Source organism: Phyllobates terribilis, unplaced genomic scaffold (genome assembly GCF_046119375.1).
Source record: "Phyllobates terribilis strain yellow unplaced genomic scaffold, ASM4611937v1 Scaffold_1__5_contigs__length_1240528914, whole genome shotgun sequence".
Lineage (NCBI taxonomy): Eukaryota > Metazoa > Chordata > Amphibia > Anura > Dendrobatidae > Phyllobates > Phyllobates terribilis.
Genome location: NW_027362761.1, coordinates 438,316,528 through 438,340,959, shown reverse-complemented (window position 1 = coordinate 438,340,959; position 24,432 = coordinate 438,316,528).

Below are 24,432 nucleotides of genomic sequence, written 5' to 3'. Positions count from 1 at the left end.
TGTTCTATTAGTCCATATATACTGACCTCCATCAGGTTGCAAACTGAAAATAATTTTTTGTCTGCTTCTAGCTCTGAAAAAATATTTGGCCTTCTAGCAGTGTGTGGGACTTTCTCTATTAGTCCATCTATACTGACCTCCATCAGGTTGCAAATTAAAAATAATTTTTATCTGCATCTACCTCTGAAAAAATATTTGGGCTTCTAGCTGTGTGTGGGACTTGTTCTATTAGTCCATCTATACTGACCTCCATCAGGTTGCAAACTGAATATAATTTTTTTCTGCATCTAGCTCTGAAAAAATATTTGGCCTTCTAGCAGTGTGTGGGACTTTCTCTATTAGTCCATCTATACTGACCTCCATCAGGTTGCAAATTAAAAATAATTTTTATCTGCATCCAGCTCTGAAAAAATATTTGGCCTTCTAGCAGTGTGTGGGACTTTCTCTATTAGTCCATCTATACTGACCTCCATCAGGTTGCAAATTAAAAATAATTTTTTGTCTGCATCTAGCTCTGAAAAAATATTTGGCCTTCTAGCAGTGTGTGGGACTTTCTCTATTAGTCCATCTATACTGACCTCCATCAGGTTGCAAACTGAATATATTTTTTTTCTGCATCTACCTCTGAAAAAAAAATTTGGGCTTCTAGCTGTGTGTGGGACTTTCTCTATTAGTCCATCTATACTGACCTCCATCAGGTTGCAAATTGAATATAATTTTTTTCTGCATCTAACCCAGCCAATAGTTTTGGCCTAATACCACAGTTTGGCCACTCAGCTCTGCTCGGTTCCCATCCATTGTTTTTTTGTGCAAACAACTCCAGAGTTGTGAATTAGTTAACCACCAAAATGAGTGGAAAAAGGCCTGCTGCTGGTGGAAAGGGGAATAGGCGTGTTGGGAAGGGGAAAAAGATTGTGTCCGTGGGGTAGGTGTTAAAGCAACAGTAACATCTGCAGAAGAAAGACCATCTTCCAGCCAAACTAAAATGTCTACTTCTTTTAGCGGACAATGTGATAAGATCCCTTTCTTACGGCCACGCCAATCGCTACAAATTCCAGATGAGGCACAAAAACAGCAGGTGCTTCAACGGATATCAAGTGCTCCTTTAAGTGGGCTCTTCTCCACATCAACTTCAACATCACAAATACTCCAGTCCTCAAAGGTGTCACCCCAATCGCATTGCTTCCTCACAGCTCCCAAATCTCCAGCTGCCCGTCTGAGTATGAGGTAGAACAGATGGTTGAGTCTGCAGAGCTGTTTACTCATACTATAGCCTGGGAATCAGAGGTCGACTCCAGCGCTTCTGTGAATCCAGACGAGGAAATGATCTGCACTGATGCCCAGAATCTTTATGAATCGGATCCAGGACCAGACGCAGAAGGTTCTGACCATAATGTAGACCCTCATTCCCAAACTGTAACTCCTGTTGGTGGAGACAATGAGGAAGACGATGATGAGACTCAAATACCTGATTGGAGCGACAACTTTAGTTTTTTGTCAGGGCAGGAACAGGTTGGCTCTGAGGACGACGGGTGTGTTAACGCACAGGGTGATGATGATGAGGTTGGAGATCCCACTTACTGTCAACCCACAGTCAGCCAAGAGATGAGGTCAGCAGAGGAGGTGGAGGAAGATGCTAGTGACGACGAGGTCAGGTTGCGCCTTCCTGGACAGAGACGTAGTACTGGAAGCACGTCAACAACTGCATCCTCAAACACAACTCTGCCTCTCACCACAAGTCGTGGTGGCTCTTCAGGTCGCATGGGTGCTAAGCCTTGCATAGCCTGGGCATTTTTTCAGATCGATAAAGATGACCCAACTCGTGTTATCTGTAACATTTGTCAGCAAAAGCTAAGTAGAGGCCAAAAAATACATAGTTTGAGTACTTCATGCATGAACCGGCACATGGACATGAAGCATAAGTTGCAGTGGGAAGCTCAGTGTGCTACAATGCGGCCTAGCCGGCCGGGCCAACCACCGTCTGCCATATCTTGTGCATCCGCGGCCTCTTCATCCTCTGTGACTGGGGGGACAGCAGTCACACCTGTTTTGGGGCGCAGACCTGCCACCTCTTTACCCGCAACAGCCAGCGTGATTGGCAGGTCATCATTTTCTTTGGAGGTGGTAACACCAGCTGGTGTTGAGCGCTGTCCGACATCGATAGCACCACCTTTGGATCAAGGCAACCTAACATGTCCGCCTGCATCTTCCTCACAGACCGGCAGTTTGCCGGGGACACCCTTATCAACCCCGTCTAAGCACAATAGCCAGCCCTCGGTCCCTCAGATGTGGACAAGTAAAAGACCATTTCCTCCTAGCCATGAGAAAGCTAAGAGGTTGAATTTCACCATCTGCAAGCTCTTGGCTACAGAAATCCTGCCTTTCCGCCTGGTGGACACAGAGGATTTTCGAGACCTTATGTCCGTCGCAGTGCCCCAGTACCAGATGCCTAGTCGGCACTACTTCTCAAAGAAAGGTGTGCCTGCGCTCCACCAGCATGTCGCACACAACATCACCGCTTCTTTGAGAAACTCTGTGTGTGACAGGGTGCATTTCACCACAGACACTTGGACGAGTAGGCATGGACAGGGGCGTTACATGTCGCTGACTGGGCACTGGGTAACTATGGTGACAGCAGGACAAGGGGCTGCTGTCCAAGTCTTGCCGTCCCCACGAGTTGTGCGTCAATCCTCTTTATGTCAAAGTTCCTCCACTGCTTCTGCCTCCTCAACCTCCTCTCGGTCTTCCACCTGCACCCAAAGCCTGTCTGGTCATGCCACAAGCTTTCTAACTGCGCAGAAGGGATCCTGCACACCTCCTTACTATGCTGGCAGTAGGGCTCAACGTCATCAGGCGTTTTTTACTTTGAAATGTCTGGGAAATGTGAGTCACACAGCTGAGGAGTTGTGGTCAGCTCTGGAGAACCAATTTCATGAATGGTTGTCTCCACTGGACCTGAAACCAGGGAAGGCCGTGTGCGACAATGCTGCAAACCTGGGTGCGGCCCTTCGCCGGGGCAATGTCACACACGTGCCTTGTATGGCTCACGTGTTGAACCTGGTTGTCCAGCAATTTTTAGCCCACTATCCCAGACTAGATGGCCTTCTGCAGAGGGCACGGTCGCTGTGTGCTCACTTCCGCCGTTCGCATCCCGCAGCTCAGCGACTTACATCTCTACAGAAGTCGTTGGGCCTGCCACTTCACCGGCTAAAATGCGATGTGCCTACCCGGGGGAATTCAACTCTGCACATGTTGCAGCGACTGTGGCAGCACCGACAAGCCCTGGTGCAATACGTTCTGACGTATAGCCTGGGCCAACGAGATCCGGAGGTGGGGCAAATCACGCTGGAGGAGTGGTCTCAGATCAGGGACCTATGCACCCTTCTGCACAGTTTTGAAATGGCGACGAAGATGTTTAGTGCTGACGATGCCATTATCAGCATGACTATTCCGGTGATTTACATGCTGGAGCACATGTTAAACAGAATTCGGAGTCAGGTGGTGGCACAAGAGGAGGTGGAGGAAGTAGAGGAGGAGGAGTTGTATGCGGAAGGGCTAACATCTGCAAGGTCCAGACGGTCGGCAGCACCAAGGCGGCAGGCATGTGAGGGTGGGGGAGATGGTTTTACCAGGGCGCATGGTAGCAGCCAAACTAGTGAGGAAGGTGCAGGAGCCCAGGAAGAAGTGGAGGACGAACTGATGGAAGACTCATCAGATGAGGGAGACCTTGATCACATTTCTGTTGTGCGAGGTTGGGGGGAGAGGACAGAGGAAGGAAGCAAGATTGTTACCTCGCCACCAACACAACAGGGACTTGGTGCTCCTGGATGCGCAACACACGAGTGCCTTCTTGCTGCACTACCTGCAACATGACCCTCGAATTGTGAGAATTAGAAATAATCCTGACTACTGGGTTGCCACACTGTTAGATCCCCGGTACAAAAGTCAATTTGCAGAAATTATTCCTGCCATAGAAAGCGATGCATGCATGCAGGAGTATCAGCAGAGACTGTTGCAGAATCTTACATGTGCTTTTCCACAAAACACCAGTGGTGCACGTAGTGAATCTCACAGTTCCAACTTGCCAACCGTGGGACCGTCAAGTGTTCAGCACTCAAACCGTAACAGAACCACAGTATCTGCTGGTAACATCAATTTTGCGGAATCATTTCACCACTTTTTTAGCCCATCCTTTGCAAGGCCACAGGAGACAAGAAGTCTGACACATAGTCAACGCCTAGAGACGATGGTACAGGAGTATCTCCAAGTAAACATTGAAGCCATGACTGTGTCACTGGACCCTTGCTCTTTTTGGGCTTCCAATCTGGATAAATGGCCGGAGCTAGCCACTTACGCCTTGGAGATCTTGTCATGCCCCGCAGCCAGCGTTCTGTCTGAACGTGTGTTCAGCGCTGCTGGTGGTGTGCTGACAGATAAGCGCACGCGGCTCTCCACTGATAATGTAGACAGACTCACGTTCATAAAGATGAACAAATCATGGATCCGAAACGACTTTTCTACCCCTGTGTCATCCTGGGGAGAGTAAAAGCTTGATGATTGGTTAAAATCACCCTACCAACCGTTTTAAGCTTTCAAATTACTAATCATGTTTATCTGTATCTTGACTGGAAAATAATTTGTGCTTTGTAGCAGTGTGCAGCACTGATCCTATTAGCCCATCTATACTAAGCTCCACCAGATTTAAAATTAATAATAATTTTTAGCTGCATCTAGCCCGGAAAATAATTTTGGGGCTCCGAGATGCGCAAGACACATAAGTGCCTTCTTGCTGCACTACCTGCAACATGACCCTCATATTGTCAGAATTCGAAGTAATCATGACTACTGGGTTGCCACACTCTTAGATCCCCCAAACTATTCGATCAACCTTTTCATTTTAATAAAGACCAAAAAAATGGTCATTTTTGAAATTATAAGCATTAGCAGGTTATTAGAAACTGAAATCAAACAGTTTTCAACTCAAAACTTTATTCTAGGTGATGTTACATTTTCACATAGGACCCCTTGTTCGAAAGGAGCTTCTGAACTCTCTCGTCCATTGAATTTGTCAGGTTTTGGATGGTTTCTGCTTCAATTGTTTTGCATGAGGACAGAATACCCTCCCAGAGCTGTTGCTTAGATGTGAACTGCCTCCCGCCATCATAGACACTCCTTTTGATGATGCTCCAGAGGTTCTGAATGGGGTAGAGGTCAGGGGAGCATGGGGGTCACACCATAAGTTTGTCCCCTTTTATGCCCATATCAGCCAGAGATGCAGATGTTTTATGTGCAGCATGAGATGGTGCATTATCATGCAAAAAAATGATCTTGCTGTGAAATTCATGGTTCTTCTTCTTGAACCATGGCAGGAAGTGCTGTTTGAGAAAATCCACATACATTATGGAGTTCATCTTTAGCGCCTTCAGGGATCCTAAAGGGGCCGACAATCTCTCTCCCCATGATTCCAGCCCAAAACATTACTCCACCTCCTCCTTGTTGGCGCTGTAGCCGTGTTTGCGTGGGGTGTCCATCAACCAGCCATCCTCCACTCCATCCATCTTGACCATCGAGCGCTGCACGGCACTCATCCGTGAACAAAACAGTTTTGAAATCAGTCTTCATGTAATGTTTGGCCCACTGGAGCCGTTTCTGCTTGTGTGAAGTGGATAGAGGAGGTCGACAGGATGGCATATGCACAGCTGCAAACCTCTGAAGGACCCTGCATCTTGTTTTTCGGGGGACGTTGGAGGCACCAGCAGCTTCAAAAACTTGTCTGCTGCTATGACAAGGCTTTTTTGCCGCTGCTCTTTTAACCTGACGTAATTGCCTGTAGGAAAGAGTCCTCAATTTGCCCTTATCAGCACGCACACGTGTGTACTGTGAATCAGCTACATACTTCTTGATTGCCAAGACACTTCATCCTGATCATCGCACAATGTTGATTGTAGTCATGCCTTGACCTAAACACTCCACAATTTGTTGCTTCTCAGCAGCCGACACATCCTTTTTCTTTCCCATTTTGGCAGAAAATGTAGGCTGCTTAATAATGTGAGACAGCCTTCTTAAGTAGTCTTGCCTTTCATTGGACACACCTGCCAAACTAATTAGCACAGGTGTCTGCAATTGCTTACAGTGATATAAAGAGCCCTGACACACATCACCATCAATGAGTTTAACTGACAAACAAACAAATTCTTCCCTTATCACTCCTAAACACTTTTTGCATAATAATTTGGAACACAGTGTACATGTGCTTTTCCACAAAACACCAGTGGTTCACGTAGTGAATCTTACAGTTCTAACTTGCCAACCGTGGTCTGTATGGAGTTGTTCAATAAAGGGCCCAAAATTAAGATAGACATAAAACATAGATGGGAGAGGTCTCTATGAATAGGAATTCCTAAGTATTTGATACCCTGTGAGGGCCAGGCAAAGGGAAAGTTGGACTGGATGGAATCCTATATGGATTTGGGGAGGGAGACATCGAGGGCCTCAGACTTCGCTGCATTGATTTTAAAATTTGACCATGTAACAAAGTGATTTATTTCAGCCATAACAGCATGGATGGATATATGTGATTGAGTGATATATACTAGTACATCATCAGCAAAAAGAGAGCACTTGTACTCGGTGCCTCCCACCTCAATCCACCTAATATTGGGGTTATGGCGAATTGATGAGAGCAGGTGCTCCGTCACTAGGATGTATAAGAGAGGGGCCAGAGGACATCCCTGCCTTGTCCCATTGGTGATTGTGAAAGGTGATGAAAATGTTCTGATGCACCCCCTGGGCCTTGGGACACCCGGAGCCGGACCCTTTTTGGTGGATGCTGGTGGTTGTAGTCTTCGTGGCGGCGACCCGGTTCCGTGGCTCAGGGTGGTCAAACCAGTGGCGGAACTATTTATGTGGTTTTGATGTTTAAATGTCCGACTACGCCACCTGTGGATTGCGGTCAGAGTGAACCGCCGCTGCAGGGCAGACCGCTGAGGCTGGTGTTGTGGGTGCAGCAGAGCGTAGCATAACTCCCCACGGGAGGAGTATAGCCTCAGGGCAGTGTATGCGGAGGATGGGGGTGATGGTGCAGGGCAGCAGCAGTGACGACACGGAGTCAGTGATGCAGTCCAGGGCCTTTACTCACAGTTCTTATTATCCAGACCACGTCTGCAGGTAACGGCTGCCCACGTCGTACTGTGCTCACCAGGTGAGGGGCTCAGACAACTCCCAGATAACTTTGGAGCGCTTCACAGGACCCCCTTTGTGTGTCCTTTGTCTGGCCTTTCTTACCAACCCTTCTGTCCGGCTGCCTCGGGCCTCCTCTTGGTAAACTTGGCGCCAGTTTCCCTGACCCTATGTGCTGCCCTCCTAGCGGGTGTAGCGAGGGGCTGCGCCACATAAAATGTCACAACCTCCGGTTTCTAGCTGAGGGTCGTTTCCTGCCTCCACTAGTTTCGGGGACCGGTCTCCCCCTTTGGCCTGACCCCTCCATGCAGGTGGATTCGGGCGTGCGGTGGCGACTCGCCCGTCCGCACCCCTGGGATCACTTCGTTCCTCGTTCCTGGAGCCTTCTCCGCTCCTCTTCCTTCCTTCTCCCTCTTCCAGGCCTGGGCCTCTGTTACTAGGCCCGCCTCCGGAGCAGAGCTCATGCAGAGCCCCTGCTCCCTGCCACTTCTGCTCAGACTTCTCTGCACTGAACTAAGATGGTGCCCACCTTTTATACTCCCTTCTCAATGCACCCAGGAACTGCTTCCTCCCTGCTCCTGCACTACAGGGTTCCCCTTCCTCAGTGTTCCCTCCCCCCACTCCAGTCAGGGACAGGGACTGTCGTGCCCATCTCAGGGGCATATTGGTCGCCCTGCCCCACGGCAATGTGGTGTAATGCATGCAGGTGTCGGGTCCTGATCCACACTCCATCCTTACCTGAGAGTGAGATATCACACCTCTGGGTGAGGTGCAATACCTCTGTAGCAACCGAGCCCTCAGGGTGCTACAGTTCCATTTATCTTCAGCCTAGGTGACGTATTGCGATACAGGGCCGTGATTTTGGCTATAAAAGGGTCCCCTAGACCCCTACCCCAAGCTTTTTAAGAGAATCATATATGGCGTGCCAGGAGACTCTATGGAATGCTTTCTCAGCATCCAACGAGAGTATCTAATTACAAATTTTTAACTGCATCTAGCCCAGGAAATACTTTGTGCCTAGTAGCAGTGTCTGCTAGTCAGCGGATTATCCCGGCTGTTAAGCAAGCTACACCACCTGTAGTTTGGACACTTAATTTTTTCAAAGGAAATGCTTCGGGACCACGGGATACTCAGTGAAGAGCATCAGGAGGCACCCCAAGGCATAGGGGCTGGGACTGGCAGTAGGATGCCTTGCGGTGGACAGCCGAGCTCGATCCTTATAAAAGCTTTTTAACTGCAGCAGCTTTAGTGGACGCTACTGGAGCTGGAATTATGCGGCTGCTGGCATGAGACTTGCCCTCCAATAGATCCTTGTAAATGGATTTTAAGTGTATTCATTCAAATTAGAGAGACAATTTAAATTAAAAAGCTTAGAGCTGCCTCCACCACAGGGGGGCTCGCTCGACCCACCAGCGGACAGGCACCAGTATTGGGAGAGGGGGGCTGGCCGTCAGGGTTCACCGCGGCTCTGGCACAAACCCGGCGACACGGAGGTGGCACGGGCAGGAGCGGACTGAACATGTCGGCTTCTCACTTTTTGGATTTTAGAAGGGCATGACATGCCTATATCTGTGTCTCCCCCTCCTTTTACTCCTCCACCTCTTTTCTTTTCTCATGACTATATGTACTTGTCACTTTTCCATGTGTTAGTTGTGTCTTCTGAGCAGTTTGTCAGCTTTTGGACACCTTTGAAGGTGTTTTCTATGTGTTTTTGTTTGCCTGCCATTGGTTTTAACGGTGTTCGAAGGTGTTCGACGAACAGTTCGGCGAACACACGGGTGTTCGACGAACCGATCTGAACTCGAACACTACGGGGGTGGCTCAACACTACTCCTGGACTCTTCCATGTTCTTATTGTTAATGTTCTGAAAACAGTGAAAAAAGCTTAAAAAAAAAGCTTCAAAATGCGCACGCCGGTAGGCGCGCGGTTTACCGATGTCCTCTTTTCAGCTCCAACAGCCAAAATTCAGTGTTCTTTGAGCTCGCGGAGACTCTTCACTTACCCCAAAATGCAGTGGGAATATGCAAATTATCTCCTCAGGACTCCTCCCCTGGTTTACCGATGTCCTCTTTTCAGCTCCAACAGCCAAAATCCAGTGTTCTTTGAGCTCGCGGAGACTCTTCACTTACCCCAAAATGCAGTGGGAATATGCAAATTATCTCCTCAGGACTCCTCCCCTGGTTTACCGATGTCCTCTTTTCAGCTCCAACAGCCAAAATCCAGTGTTCTTTGAGCTCGCGGAGACTCTTCACTTACCCCAAAATGCAGTGGGAATATGCAAATTATCTCCTCAGGACTCCTCCCCTGGTTTACCGATGTCCTCTTTTCAGCTCCAACAGCCAAAATCCAGTGTTCTTTGAGCTCGCGGAGACTCTTCACTTACCCCAAAATGCAGTGGGAATATGCAAATTATCTCCTCAGGACTCCTCCCCTGGTTAACATTAGTGTTGAGCGAGCACTAAAATGCTCGGGTGCTCGAAGCTCGGGCCGAGCTCGCCGTGATACTCGGGTGCTCGACCCGATCAACGAGCCCAATGTTAGTCTATGGGAGACCCGAGCATTTTTGCAGCGGCAACCCTGGCAGTCTTTTAAAAGCCTAACAAATGCCCAAAACGATAGTGACAGTGCTCAAATGACATGGGGACAGCATGGGGATCGCCTCAGGAAGCATTTCTAACCCCCAGGTCACTGTTGTCAACAACGTGGTCAGAGGTATTAAGCCACTTTTACAGGCTCATAATAAAACGTTCAAAAACTAAAGTGAAACTTTTTTCCTGTAAAATATGTTAAGGAATTTCTTTTCCAGGGTAAAGACTTGTGTATAAGGTAAAATAAATAACCAAAAACAAAAATACTCCTCCACACCTTGGGCTATGTTCACTAGAAGCAATTTTTATGCGTTTTTGCACTTTTGTATTGCTTTCAACTGTGACAAATGCATTCACCGGGAAATGACATTTTAACATTTTACAACCTTATCTGGCCATGTGCTGTGTGACACATGCATACAGTGCTGAAAAGACATGGGAACAGCATGGGGAAGACCCCTGGAAGCATCTCTGACTCCCAGGTCACTGCCTAAAAGTGTGCCCATCAGAAGTGATCCTTGACGCATCAGAAGATGCAGACTTGCAACTATCCCTGTGCAAGTCCTTGCCCCAGGGCAGTGTTCAATTGTACCTCCCCCTTTCCTTGCAATGCAAGCGCAAATATGCAGCCAACCACCCACCCACCCGCAGGCTGCAATACCATACTGCTAGCTTCCACTTGAAATGGTGCCTTTTAGTTTTGAGGAGGCCGAAGCTGGCCACTACCTCATGGCTGCTTCAGCTGCGAGGTATCCTTACTCAGTCCCCAGCCGCCTGGCGGCCGGGTGTCCACGCTTGGTCCCCAGCCGCCCCGCGGCCGGGTGTCCACACACGGTCCCCAGCCGCCCCTATTTCTCCGCGGAACATCCCCACAGACTTTTCTTAGCCCGGCCTACTTTAGGGCAGCATTGGACGAGCCCACCAGAGAACCAGACACCTCCGGTGGGCCCTGGCTTCTCCATCAGGGCAGTTGAGAGTGCCAAAGTGAGGAGCATGATGATGATGATAGAAGTTAGCATCTGCTTTGCTTTGTTGGAATGCAAGCGTAAGTGTGCAACCTGCCACCCACCCACCCCCAGGCTGCAATACCATACTGCTAGCTTGCTTGCACTTGAAATTGGGCCTTTTAGGCATGTGGAGGCAGACGCCGGCCACCATGTCATGGCTGCCTTGGCGGCCCTTTTATCCATACTCAGTCCCAAGCCGCCCCGCGGCCGGGTGTCCACGCTCGGTCCCCAGCCGACAGGGGGCGGCCAGGTGTCCACACACGGTCCCCAGCCGCATGGGGACGGCCGGGTGTCCATAAACGGTCCCCAGCCGCCCCGATTTCTCCTGTTACCGACCCACACACTTTTCTTAGACTGGCCTGCTTTAGGGCAGCATTGGACGAGCCCACCAGAGAACCAGACTCCTCCAGTGGGCCCTGGCTTCTCCCTCAGGGGAGTTGAGAGTGCCAAGGTGAGGAGCATGATGATAATAGAAGTTAGCATCCGCTTTGTTTTCTTGGAATGCAAGCACATGTATGTAGTAGCGGCTAGGCCTTAGGTGGTCAGCGTTTTGGCACACATCCTACCTCCTCCGAGGATTGCTGGATGTTTTCCTGCTACTATCCCAGTTCTATGACTCCTGTTAAAACAAAGCTTCAGGTGATAAATGATGGATGAGGTGGTGGCAAAGGAGAAAGAGCAGGAGGAACAGGGACCATTCACATCAATATCAGGCCAGTCAACCACACATGTCTTGTAGGATATGTTTCTGTAACAAAAGGAGCATTCTGCTGCACAGTTATAGGGCATACAGTGAGTGCAATGCCTACCAAACATGGAAGTGACATGGAGGTCAGAGGGCCTTAACTAAACCGTTTTTTCCATTTATAGCAACTGGGTCCCCTGTACACTGTTGGCCTAAGCCGTGAATGGAAGGCTTTCCAAAAATTATGAGGAACTGCAATGCCCCTTGAAACAGAAGTGGATTACAGCGTACTAAAAACCTTCAACCCATTATTGGGGAGTGGGTCTCCGTTAGTTTTCACCTTTGCATTGAAAAGCAAAAGCTGACTAAAATTAGGAGGAAATGCAATGCCCGTTGGAAGAGTCGTGGAGGCTAGAGGTAATTAAAAACAACATTTTAATGCCCCTTGGGAAGAGACGTGGAGGTCACACTAGCTTAACAAGACGGTTTTAATGCCCCTTGGAAGAGACGTGGAGGTCAGAGTGGTATAACAACACGCTTTTAATGCCCCTCAGAAGAGACATGGAGGTTCCAGTAGCTTAACAAGACTCTTTTAATGGCCCTCAGAAGAGACGTGGAGGTCGCAGTAGCTTAACAAGACGGTTTTAATGCCCCTTACAAGAGCCATACAGTACAGCATATTACAAACATTATTCCCATTATTGGGGAGTGGGTCTCCCATAGTCTTTGCTTATGCCTTCCAAGCAAAAGCTGCCAAAAATTAGGATGGAGGAACTTGCAATGCCTCTTACAAGAGCCATGCAGTACAGCATATTACAAACATTATTCCCATTATTGGGGAGTGGGTCTCCCATAGTCTTTGCTTATGCCTTCCAAGCAAAAGCTGCCAAAAATTAGGATGGAGGAACTTGCAATGCCTCTTACAAGAGCCATGTAGTACAGCATATTACAAACATTATTCCCATGATTGGGGAGTGGGTCTCCCATAGTATTTGCTTATGCCTTCCAAGCAGAAGCTGCCAAAAATTATGAGTAAATGCAATGCCCGTTCGAAGAGTCGTGGAGGTCCCAGTAGCTTAACAAGACCGTTTTAATGCCCCTCGGAAGAGACATGGAGGTCGCAGTAGCTTAACAAGACGCTTTTAATGCCCCTCAGAAGAGACGTGGAGGTCAGAGTGGTATAACAACACGCTTTTAATGCCCCTTAGAAGAGACGTGGAGGTCAGAGTGGTATAACAGCATGCTTTTAATGCCCCTCAGAAGAGACGTGTAGGTCAGAGTGGTATATCAAGACGGTTTTAATGCCCCTCAGAAGAGACATGGAGGTTGCAGTAGCTTAACAAGACGCTTTTAATGCCCCTCAGAAGAGACGTGGATGTCAGAGTGGTATAACAAGACGGTTTTTATGCCCCTCAGAATAGACGTGGAGGTCACAGTAGCTTAACAAGACGCTTTTAATGCCCCTCAGAAGAGACGTGGAGGTCAGAGTGGTATAACAACACGGTTTTAATGCCCCTCAGAAGAGATGTGGAGGTCGCAGTAGCTTAACAAGACGCTTTTAATGCCCCTCAGAAGAGACGTGGAGGTCAGAGTGGTATAACAAGACTGTTTTAATGCCCCTTGGAAGAGACGTGGAGGTCAGAGAGGTATAACAACACGCTTTTAATGCCCCTCAGAAGAGACGTGGAGGTCCCATTAGCTTAACAAGACGCTTTTAATGCCCCTCGGAAAAATGGTGGAGGTCCCAGTAGCTTAACAAGATGCTTTTAATGCCCCTCGGAAGAGACTTGGAGGTCCCAGTAGCTTAACAAGATGCTTTTAATGCCCCTCGGAAAAGTGGTGGAGGTCGCAGTAGCTTAACAAGACCCTTTTAATGCCCCTTACAAGAGCCATACAGTACAGCATCTTAAAAACATTATTCCCATGATTGGGGAGTGGGTCTCCCATAGTATTTGCTTATGCCTTCCAAGCAAAAGCTGCCAAAAATTAGGACAGAGGAACTTGCAATGCCCCATACAAGAGCCAGGCAGTAAAGCATATTACAAACATTATTCCAATTATTGGGGAGTGGGTCTCCCATAGACTTTGCTTATGCCTTCCAAGCAAACGCTGCCAAAAATTGGGACAGAGGAACTTGCAATGCCCCATACAAGAGCCATGCAGTACAGCATATTACAAACATTATTACCATTATTGGGGAGTGGGTCTCCCACAGTCTTTGCTTATGCCTTCCAAGCAAAAGCTGACAAAAATAAGGACGGAGGAACTTTCAATAATGGCAACACGGACCACGGTCAACCTGGTGGTATAGTGATGGTGGAGGCTGAGGATAAGGAGAAGAACATAAAACAGCTGAAATGAGGAAGCGTATACCCATGTGTGGGTGTGAAGCGGTGCATGTGAATACACCTCCCGAAAAAACACAGTGGATTTGACTTTATGTTACTCTGCTGTCATTTTGGGGGTGATGAGAAGTCTGGCCCAATCCAGCCCTTGTTCATTTTGATAAGGGTCAGCTTGTCAGCATTGTCAGTTGACAGGCGAGTGCGCTTATCAGTTATAATTCCCCCAGCGGCACTAAAAACACGCTCCGATAATACGCTAGCGGCAGGGCAGGCCAAGACCTCCAAGTCGTACAGAGCGAGTTCATTCCAAGTGTCCAGCTTGGATACCCAATAATTAAAAGGTACAGAGGAATCACGGAGGACGCTGGTATGGTCGGCAAGGTACTCCCTCACCATCTTTTGAAACTTTCCACTCCATGTGAGAGTACCCCGCGCCTCAGGGCCTGTAAGCTGGGTGGGTCTCAGAAAACTGTCCCAGAATGTTGACAGTGTTCCCCTGCCTCTGCTGGATTGGAGCTGCCTCTCTCTCGCTTGTACGCCTTGGTTGGTCAACGAACTATGACCTCTGCCGCTAGCGTGTTCAGATGGGAACTTTTTTAACAGTTCTGCAGCAAGGGCCTTCTGGTACTGCCCCATTTTTTTAGACCTCTCCACCTCAGGAATAAGAGAGTGAAAGTTCTCCTTGTAGCGGGGGTCTAAAAGTGTCACCAACCAGTAATGACTGTCACCCAACATTTTGACAACGCGAGGGTCACGGTTAAGGCAGCGTAACATAAAGTCAGCCATGCATGCCAGACTGGTAACGGGCAAGACTTCCGTGTCCTCACCAAGATGACGACTGACCATGCTCTCCTCCTCCTCCTCCTCCCCCCTGTCCTCAGGCCACCCACGCTGAACTGACGGTATGACAGTTGTACAGGTACTACCTTCTACAGCGCATGACACAAGCTCCTGTTCTTCTTCCTCCTCCTCCTCTCCCTTATTGTCCCCCAATGCACGTTGGGATGAGATGAGGCTGGGCTGTGTGTAATCGACCGCTACGACATCTTGATCCATCTCATCATACTCTGGCTGCAATGCCTCCTCTTTAATTCTCTGCAGACAGCGTTGCAAAAGACAGACAAGTGGAATGCTGACGCTAATTATGGCATCATCGCCACTCACCGTCTGGGTGGACTCCTCAAAGTTTGTCAAGATGGTACAGATGTCAGACATCCAGGTCCACTCCTGAGGTCTTATGTGTGGAGTCTGACCTGAATATCGACGGTCTTGTTGCAGCTGGTACTCCACAACTGCTCTCTTCTGCTCACAAATCCTTTGCAACATGTGGAGGGTAGAGTTCCAACGTTTGGGGACATCACACACCAGTCGGTGTGACGGAAGCTGCAAATGCTGCTGCAACACAGCAAGGGCGGCGGAAGCTGTAGCCGACTTGCGAAAATGAGCTGACAGGTGGTGTACTTTGACGAGCAGATCTGGCAACTCGGGGTATGATTTAAGAAACCGCTGAACCACGAGGTTAAGCACATGAGCCAGGCATGGTACGTGTGTGATCTTGCCTCGCCTCAGAGCCGCCACCAGGTTACGGCCATTGTCACACACGACCATGCCTGGATGTAGGTTCAGCGGTCTCAGCCACAGATCTGCCTGCTCTTTCACAGCTGTCCACAACTCACAAGCAGTGTGAGGTTTCTCACCTAAGCTTATGAGTTTCAGCACAGCCTGTTGCCGCTTGGCTGAGGCAGTACTGCAGTGCTTTCAGCTTGTAACTGATGTGTTGATATCTGAGATGGAGGCTGAACATGAGGAGGAGGAGGATGATGCGCAGGAGCTGTACACTGTGGGGAAAACTCTGACTGACATAGGGCCCGCAATCCTCGGTGTGGGGAGGATGTGTTCCATCTCAAGGTCCGACTGGGTCCCGGCTTCCACTAAGTTTACCCAGTGTGCCGTCAGGGAGATGTACCGTCCCTGGCAACAAGCACTAGTCCACATGTCTGTTGTCAGGTGGACTCTCCCAGTAACTGCGTTGTTGAGGGCACGGCAGATGTTTTGGGACACGTGCTTGTGTAGTGTGGGGATGGCACACCGGGCAAAATAGTGTCGTCTGGGGATCGAGTACCGAGGGACGTCCACTGCCATAAGGTTGCAGAAGGATTCCGTCTCCACCAGCCTAAAAGGCAGCATTTCCAACGCAAGAAGTCGTGAAATGTGCGAATTTAGGACTGTGGCCTGTGGGGCGTTAGCTGCGAATTTCCGCTTTCGTTCAAAGGTCTGGGATATGGACAATTGAACACTGTGGTGGGACGTGGACATGGACATTGATGCTGTTTCTTGAGAAACTGCCATAACAAGTGAAGACTGAGAGGAGGGGGCATCTTTGCATGCAGTATGGACAGGGGATTGCCTTGCACACACAACAGAGGCTTCTATTGCATGCACAACAGCGGAAGAAGCAGTGGTGACACCCGCTGAAACTGGTCGTGGACCCTGGGGTTCGCCCCACAAAGTTGGGTGCTTTGCTGCCATGTGCCTGATCATGCTGGTGGTGGTCAGGCTGGTAGTTTTGTCACCCCTGCTGATGCTGGCATGGCAGGTGGTGCAAATGGCCTTTTTGGGGTTATCAGCAGAGTCTTTAAAAAAATTCCAGACTCTGGAAGACCTACCGCTTGTACTGGCAACGTCCCTCGTGTTGGTGTTACGGGGAACGGTTGCCTACCTTCTGTCTGCGGCCACCACACTGCTTCTTCCTGCCTGTTGGGGTACTCTGCCTCCCTCCCCCTGTGTGCTGCTGGCCTCACTCTGCATGTCCTCCTGCCACATTGGGTTAGTTAGATCATCCACCACCTCCTCCTCTTCCACTTGCGCACCATGATCCTCCGCCTCACTTCCTGGCAATTGTGTCTCGTCATCGTTCACCTCTTGTGACAAATTGCCAACGTCGACTTCCTGTGGCCGTGGCTATTCAAATATTTGTGCATCGCTACATGGGATCTCCTCTTCCACCACTTCAAGCGTAGCAGGCGAGGGGCACAAATCTGGAAATGAACCAGTGAACAGCTCTTCAGAGTGTCCAAGTGTGGGATCAGTTGCTGTCTGACGACACTCGGCATGGTGGGAGGAAGGAGCATCAGGGTGAGGAGGAGTATGCGGTCCAGACTCACGGCTACTAAGAGTCGACCTTGTGGAAGACAGGCCGGAGGTGGTGGTGCCCAGGTAACTGGAAGTATTATCTGCTATCCAATTAATAACCTGTTCACACTGATCAGTTCGCAATACTGGTGTTGTTCTGTGCTTCCCTAGTAATTCGGTCAAGAAGTGGGAGCGAGAAGATGTGGCTGTTGGTTGTGGCACATTTTCACCTTGGCCACGGCCCCATCCTCTGCACGCACCATCACCAGAACGTCCACTTCCACGTCCCTTGCCACGCGCCTTGCCCATTGTAAAGGAAGTAAAATAGCTTACACTCGCACTATCAATGGAAAAGGGGTAATAAAAAGTAGATTAGAACCGTGGAAGAGGAAAACCACAGTTCTATTTCTCTGGCCTACACCCGACTCTTTTAAACAATCTGAACAATCAGGGAGAAAATATTACTGTTTTTCTTTACGGAAAAAATACCACAAGCTGAATAATAGAGATTTTTTACCGTGGAACAGCAAAACCACAGTTATAATTTACTGGTGTATGTATACCAGACTTTTTTAAATATATAGATTTGCGGCTGAACAGTGAGCGACACACTCAAACTGTTTTTTTTTTAGATACAAATGGCCCAAAAGTGGATAATACAGGAGGTTTTAACCGTGGAACTGCAAAACCACACTTGTATTTCTCGGGCCTACACCAGACTATTTTGAACAGATATATTTGTGTTTGAACCATCAGGAGACCCTATCATTTATTTTTTACCGCCAAAAATTGCGAAAAGCAGGATAATACAGAGATTTGACCCGTGGAACTGCAAAACCACACTTGTATTTCTCGGGCCTACACCAGACTATTTTCAACAGATATGTTTGTGTCTGAACAATCAGGAGAGACTATTATTTATTTTTTACTGCAAAAAATGCCAAAAGCAGGATAATAGAGATTTTTTACCGTGGAACAGCAAAACCACAGTCATAATTTACTAGTGTATACCAGACTATTTTCAACAGATATATTTGTGTCTGAACAATCAGGAGACACTATTATTTATTTTTTACGGCCAAAAATTGCGAAAAGCAGGATAATACAGAGATTTGAGCCGTGGAACTGCAAAACCACACTTGTATTTCTCGGGCCTACACCAGATTATTTTCAACAGATATATTTGTGTCTGAACAATCAGGGAGACAGTATTAATTATTTTTACGGCAAATAATGCCAAATGCAGGATAATAGAGATTTTTTACCATGGAATAGCAAAACCACAGTTAAAATTTACTGGTGCATACCAGACTTTTTAAAATATATATATATATTTGCGGCTGAACAGTGAGCGACACACTCAAACTTTTTTTTTTTTTAGATACAAAAGGCACAGAACTGGATAATACAGAGATGTCACCCGTGGAACTGCAAAACCACACTTCTGTTTCTGTGGCCTATACCAGACTCTTTTCAACAGATATATTTGCGTCTGAAAAATCAGAGGCACAATTTTATTTTTTTTTTTTTTTTGGGGGGGGGGGGGACCAATAGGTTAATATGACGGGTATTTGTACAGTGTGAAGGGGGAAAAAAAGAGGATTTAGATGAAAGAAAAGGATTTTTCCTGGCCTCAGAGACCTGGAGCTATGTCCAACAATTTCAGAAACAGGAGCACACAGGACTGTAATGCCGCGTTTGCTGGTATAACCCCATTGCGTCTCCTATACAGCCCGCCTGTCTGCCTGATATCTGGGATGGATATTAGTCCTGAGAAGGACTGTTTGTTTGATCTGGCAGCCTTTACAGACCCTACACTAACTATTTCGCAGGATAAATCTCTCCCTAGCTCAGCAGCGCTGTCTCTACACTGTCTAATCCGGAGCGACTGTGTCCAAGATGGTGGCGCCCGGTTTTAAATACTCGAGGTGATGCTGTGCGGCCAGCCAATCACTGTAATGCCCACAAACAACATGGCTGCGGCATTACAGTGACTGGCTGGCAATCCCTGCATGTTCATTGGCTCTGTAAAGAGCGCCAAACATTCAGGGCGAAGACCCGAGCTCCCGCCCGAGTAACCCGGAAATGCTCGGTGCTCGCCGAACATCCCGAGTAGTGTGATGCTCGGGCGAGTACCGAGCAGTGTCGAGCATGCTCGCTCAACACTACTTAACATATTTCCCAGGAAAATCCATTTTGGTTTAGTTTTTGCATGTTTTATTGTGAGTCCGTAAAAGTGGCGTAATACCTCTGACAACATTGTTGACAGCAGTGACCTGGGAGTCAGAAATGCTTCCAGGGGTCTTCCCCATGCTGTCCCCATGTCATCTGAGCAGGTTCCCATTGATTTGGGCAAGTTTTAGGCCCTCTGCAGACCTCCGGGGGGGAAAAATGTTTGATTTTCCCATAGACTTACATTGGGCTCGTTACTCGGACCAAGCGCTCAAGCATTCCAATTTGCTCGACTCGAACAATGAGTACCCGAACCTTTTATTGCTCGCTCATCGCTATAGGTAATAAAAAGATATTCTAATGACTATCTCAAAAAGAATGCAGCCTAGATAATGTCAAAATGTTTTCTGAACCTCAATCAGCTCAAAAAAAGAAATAATCCATATAAGTCCATGTGAATGGCCATCCCAGTAGTTATCTCGATAAAGTGCTATACAGATAATTCGAAGGTATATTCAACCATAAACCAGCATCCCCATAAGAGAGTTCCCATACAATTTCTCAAAAAATAGAGATACATTTACATTAATAGGTGTCTTATAAATAATAGATCTATACAGACAACCATCATCAGGTATTGGCATTAATCAATTATCACTTATCTTAATTGTCAATAGAATCCCATATTATCCAGTCCCAGTGCGTTTCCCCCGGATATATTGGGGTTCATCAGGGGATCCAAAAATGTGCTAACAATAGTAACATAGGTTGAATAAAGACCTAGGTCTATCAAGTTCAACCTTCCTCCCCCAATTGTACTCCCTACACTAACACTACACTAACTTACTAACTAACTGGGATTAGGCCTCACCAATGTATTATTATTATTACCATTTTTATTATTGCTGCACTTTTTTAATTAAAAATGAACCCTTTTATAACTTTTTAATTAGTTTTATATTTTGTATTACTCTTGTGATTCTAATAAAGGTATTACTAAAATCCCTATGCCTAAATCTGTTGATCCAGAAGAAGGCAAAAACCCCAGGACACATTCAGCCAATTTGTGTCACAGGGAAAAAAATTCCTTCTTGATCCCGAGAAAAGGCGATCAGTCCTAGAACCCTGGATCAAACCTAATTATGATATTAGTTATATAATTACTATTATCATATTAAATGTACTACTGTAGGTGTAACATTTTGTCTAATTTAACTGTAACCCACAATCTTATGTGTATCGAGGAAATCATCCAGCCCTTTTTTGAAGGCTGTTATAGTGTCGGCCAATACTACCTCTTGTGGTAGGAAATTCCATAGTCTGACTGCTCTGACTGTAAAGAAACCTTTCCTATTTAGGTGCCGGAATCACCTTTCATACACCCGTAATGAGTGCCCCCTGGTCCTTAGTATAGTCTTTGGAAGGAATAAGTCATGTGCCCAGCCCTTTGTACCGACCACACATATATTTATACATGTAAATAAGATCCCATCAGAGGGTTCGTTTTTCTAAGCTAAACAAGCTCAACTTTTTCAACCTCTCATCATATGAGAGGCCTTCCATCCCTTGTAATAATCTAGTTGCCCGTCTTTGAACTGATTCTAACTTCTGAATATCCTTTTTAAAATGTGGAGCCCAAAACTGGATCCCATATTCCAGATGTGGTCTCACCAGTGATTTATAATGGGGTAACTATGTTGGAATCGTGGGATTTTATTTCTCTTTTTATATATCCTAAAATCTTGTTTGCTTTTGCGGCTGCTGCTTGACATTGAGTACTGCTGCTCAGCTTACTTGTAACCAGAATACCCAAATCCTTCTCCTGTTCTGTAGTCCCGAATATACTCCCATTTAATGTAAAAGCAGCAATAGGATTACTCCGTCCTAGGTGCATTACTCTACATTTATCTACATTAAACCTCATCTGCCAAGTGTTTGCCCATTCAGACATCTTATCCAGATCATTCTGCAATACTGTAACGGCAAGATCAGATTTTAATATCCTACATAGTTTGGTATCGTCAGCAAAGACTGACACTTTTTTCTGAATCCCATTCACAAGATAATTAATAAAGAGGTTAAAAAGAATCGGTTCTAGCACAGATCCCTGCGGCACCCCACTGCTGACTATATCCCATTTAGAGAACGTACCATTTATGACCACTCTTTGTTTCCTATCATTTAGCTAATTTCTTACCCATCTGCATATAGTTCCCTCAAGTCCTTGCTTCCGTAGCTTCAGTATAAGGCTGTAATGTGATACAGTATCAAATGCCTTTGCAAAGTCCACATAAATCACATCAGCCACATTATCAACATTCAGATTTGCACTTACCTCCTCATAGAAACCCAACATGTTGGTTAGACACGACTTATTTTTCATGAATCCATGCTGTTTATCATTTATTATATTATTCTCTGTGATATGCATTTTCTGTGGCCGCAGTAAGATGCTACATTATTTCCTTTTGAGCAGATCACTTATGCGTGTTATTAGATAACGTTGTTTATTTTTATGCGCTGTTGGTGTAATATGCGGTGAGCATTTGTGGATGTACAGGTACAGTATAAGCACAAGTTTTAGTTATGTTCGGATTTAACAGGTATCAATGACTCAGTGCTGAACTCACATTAAGTGATGTGTGGATTGAGAATGGTGCTAGTGTGGTTTTTGCAAATTAAAAAAATGCGATTACCATTGGTGCCAGTCTCTCTTGCAAAAGGGTCATCAGGAATAGTCTATTATCAACCCACTCGCATACAGTCTGTGTAGCCATGTGAGCTGCACAGGGGTCCATGAAGGAGAGGCACCTAGCCTGGAAGCTGATCTGTAGTTTCCTCTTGAGGATGCTACTGTGTTCTCTTACCTTGTCTCTGCCAGGACTCAGGTGAAAGTAAAAGTCAGAGATATTTTCTATAAAGATTCAGAAAACAATTACAATAAACTTTTTTTTGCAAAACACTTTTTAAAAAGGGCAGCACGGTGGCTCAGTGATTAGCACTGCAGCCTTGCAGCGCTGGGGTCCTGGGTTCAAATCCCACCAAGGAGAACATCTGCAAGGAGTTTGTATGTTCTCCCTGTGTTTGCGTGGGTTTCCTCAAGGTTCTCCAGTTTCCTCCCACACTCCAAAAGACATACTGATAGGGAACTTAGATTGTGAGCCCCAATGGGGACAGTGCCAATAATGTCTGTAAAGCGCTGTGGAATTAATGGCACTATATAAGTGAGTAAAATAAATAAATAAAAAGAAAACAGACTAGTAAATAGCACACACATGAAGTGAGAAAAATATAGGCATAAATTAAATTTATGGGATCAAATAACTAAAAATTGGCATGTGCATATGTATTCACCCCTTTGGCTATGAAGCCCCTAAAAATTTCTGGTGCAAGCAATTACCTTCATAAGTCACCTGTGTGCAATCTAAGCATCACATGGTCTTTCAGTATATACACACCTTTTCTGAAACGCCACAGAGGCTGCAACACCATTAAGCATTAACTTGTGAAGGTTACACTAATTTAAGATACACTAGGTAACTGCTCTCCTCCAAATTAAAGATGTCTGAGTGCATGCAGAGAAGCTAATTAACCAAATCTGCTAATCTGGTTGAAAAACTTCACTCAGAAACTGAACCACGCAAAATGGCATACTTTATTACGTAGACATGGGGTTAAATAGCATTGTCCTTCTAGGTGGGATTAGTAAAATTTATTGCTCTTTTCTGATAACTCGGCACGCTGTAATTTGTCCATCTATGTATCTCTTGGTTTGAGTAACGCCTTAGGAATTCCGATGGAGGGGGTGAGTTCGCCCCTCAGCGCCATCTTTGCCAACTCGACATGAATCTCTCCGTTATCAGCCGTGCACATGCATACGTCATTCCCAGGAAATCATTTAGTTGTTCGTGTCTACAAATTAGAACAGAAGCTGCTAGTTATATATATTCATTAACTATTAACATAATCCATGTGCATATACACATTTGCATACATACATACACATAGATTATTCCATCATCGCTATACTGATTCACACTGATTAGGTAATCAATTAAAAGACACTAATTGATTTTCTATAATATATATTCTACCTTGACAAACTAACTAAACAACATCATGAAGACCAAGGAGATCTCCAAACAAGTCAAGGACAAAGTTGTTGAGAAGTACAAGTCAGGGTTGGGTTATAAAAAAAATCCCAATCTATGATGATCCCCCGGAGCACCAACAAATCCATTATCATGAAATGGAAAGAACATGGTACCACAACAAACCTGCCAAGAGAGAGTCGCCCACCAAAACTCTCAGTCCAGGTAAGGAGGGCATTAATCAGAGAGGCAGCACAGAGACCCAAGGTTACCCTGAAGGAGCTGCAGAATTCCCAAGCAAAGACTGGAGTATCTGTCCATATGACCATAATAAGTCGTACACTCCATAGAGGTCGATTTTATGGAAGGGTGCTTTTACTTACACACAAAAATTGTAAGGCTTATTTTGAATTTGCCAAGACATGTGGGAGACTCCCCAAATGAATGGAGAAAAGGGCTGTGGTCAGATGAGACCAAAATTTAACTTTTTGGCCACCAAGGTAAACGCTATGTCTGGTACCAAACCAATCCAGCTCATCACTCCAAGAACACCATCACTACAGTGAAACATGGTGGTGGCAGCATTATGCTGTGGGGATGTTTTTCAGCAGGAGGCACAGGGAAAATGGTCTGAGTCAAGGAGAAGATGGATGGTGTGAAATACAGTGATATTCTTGCGCAAAACCTGTTTCAGTCTGTAGTTGATTTGAGACTTGGACGGAGGTTCACCTTCCAACAAGACAATGACCCAAAGCATAAGGCTAAAGCAACACTCGAGTGGTTTAAGGGGAAACATGTAAATGTTATAGATTGGCCTAGTCAAAGCTTAGACCTTAATCTAATTGAGAATCGGTGGTCAGTCTTCAAGATTGATGTTGACCAGAGAAAACCATCTAACTTGAAGGAGCTGGAGCAATTTTGCTTTGAGGAATGGGCAAAAATCCCAGTGGCAAGATGTGGAAAGCTCATAGAGAGATATCTAAAGCGACTTGCAGCTGTAATTGCCGCAAAAGGAGGCTCTACAAAGTACTGACTTTAAGGGAATGAATAGTTATGCACACTGAAGTTTTCAGTTTTGTCCCATTTTTTGTTTGCTTCACAATAAAAAGAAAACCAAATGTTCGCAGTTATAGGCATGTTCTTTACATGAACTGATGCAGACCCTCAAAACAACTGTGAAATTCCAGGTCGTGAGGTAGCAAAACACAAAAAATGCCAAGGGAGTTGAATAT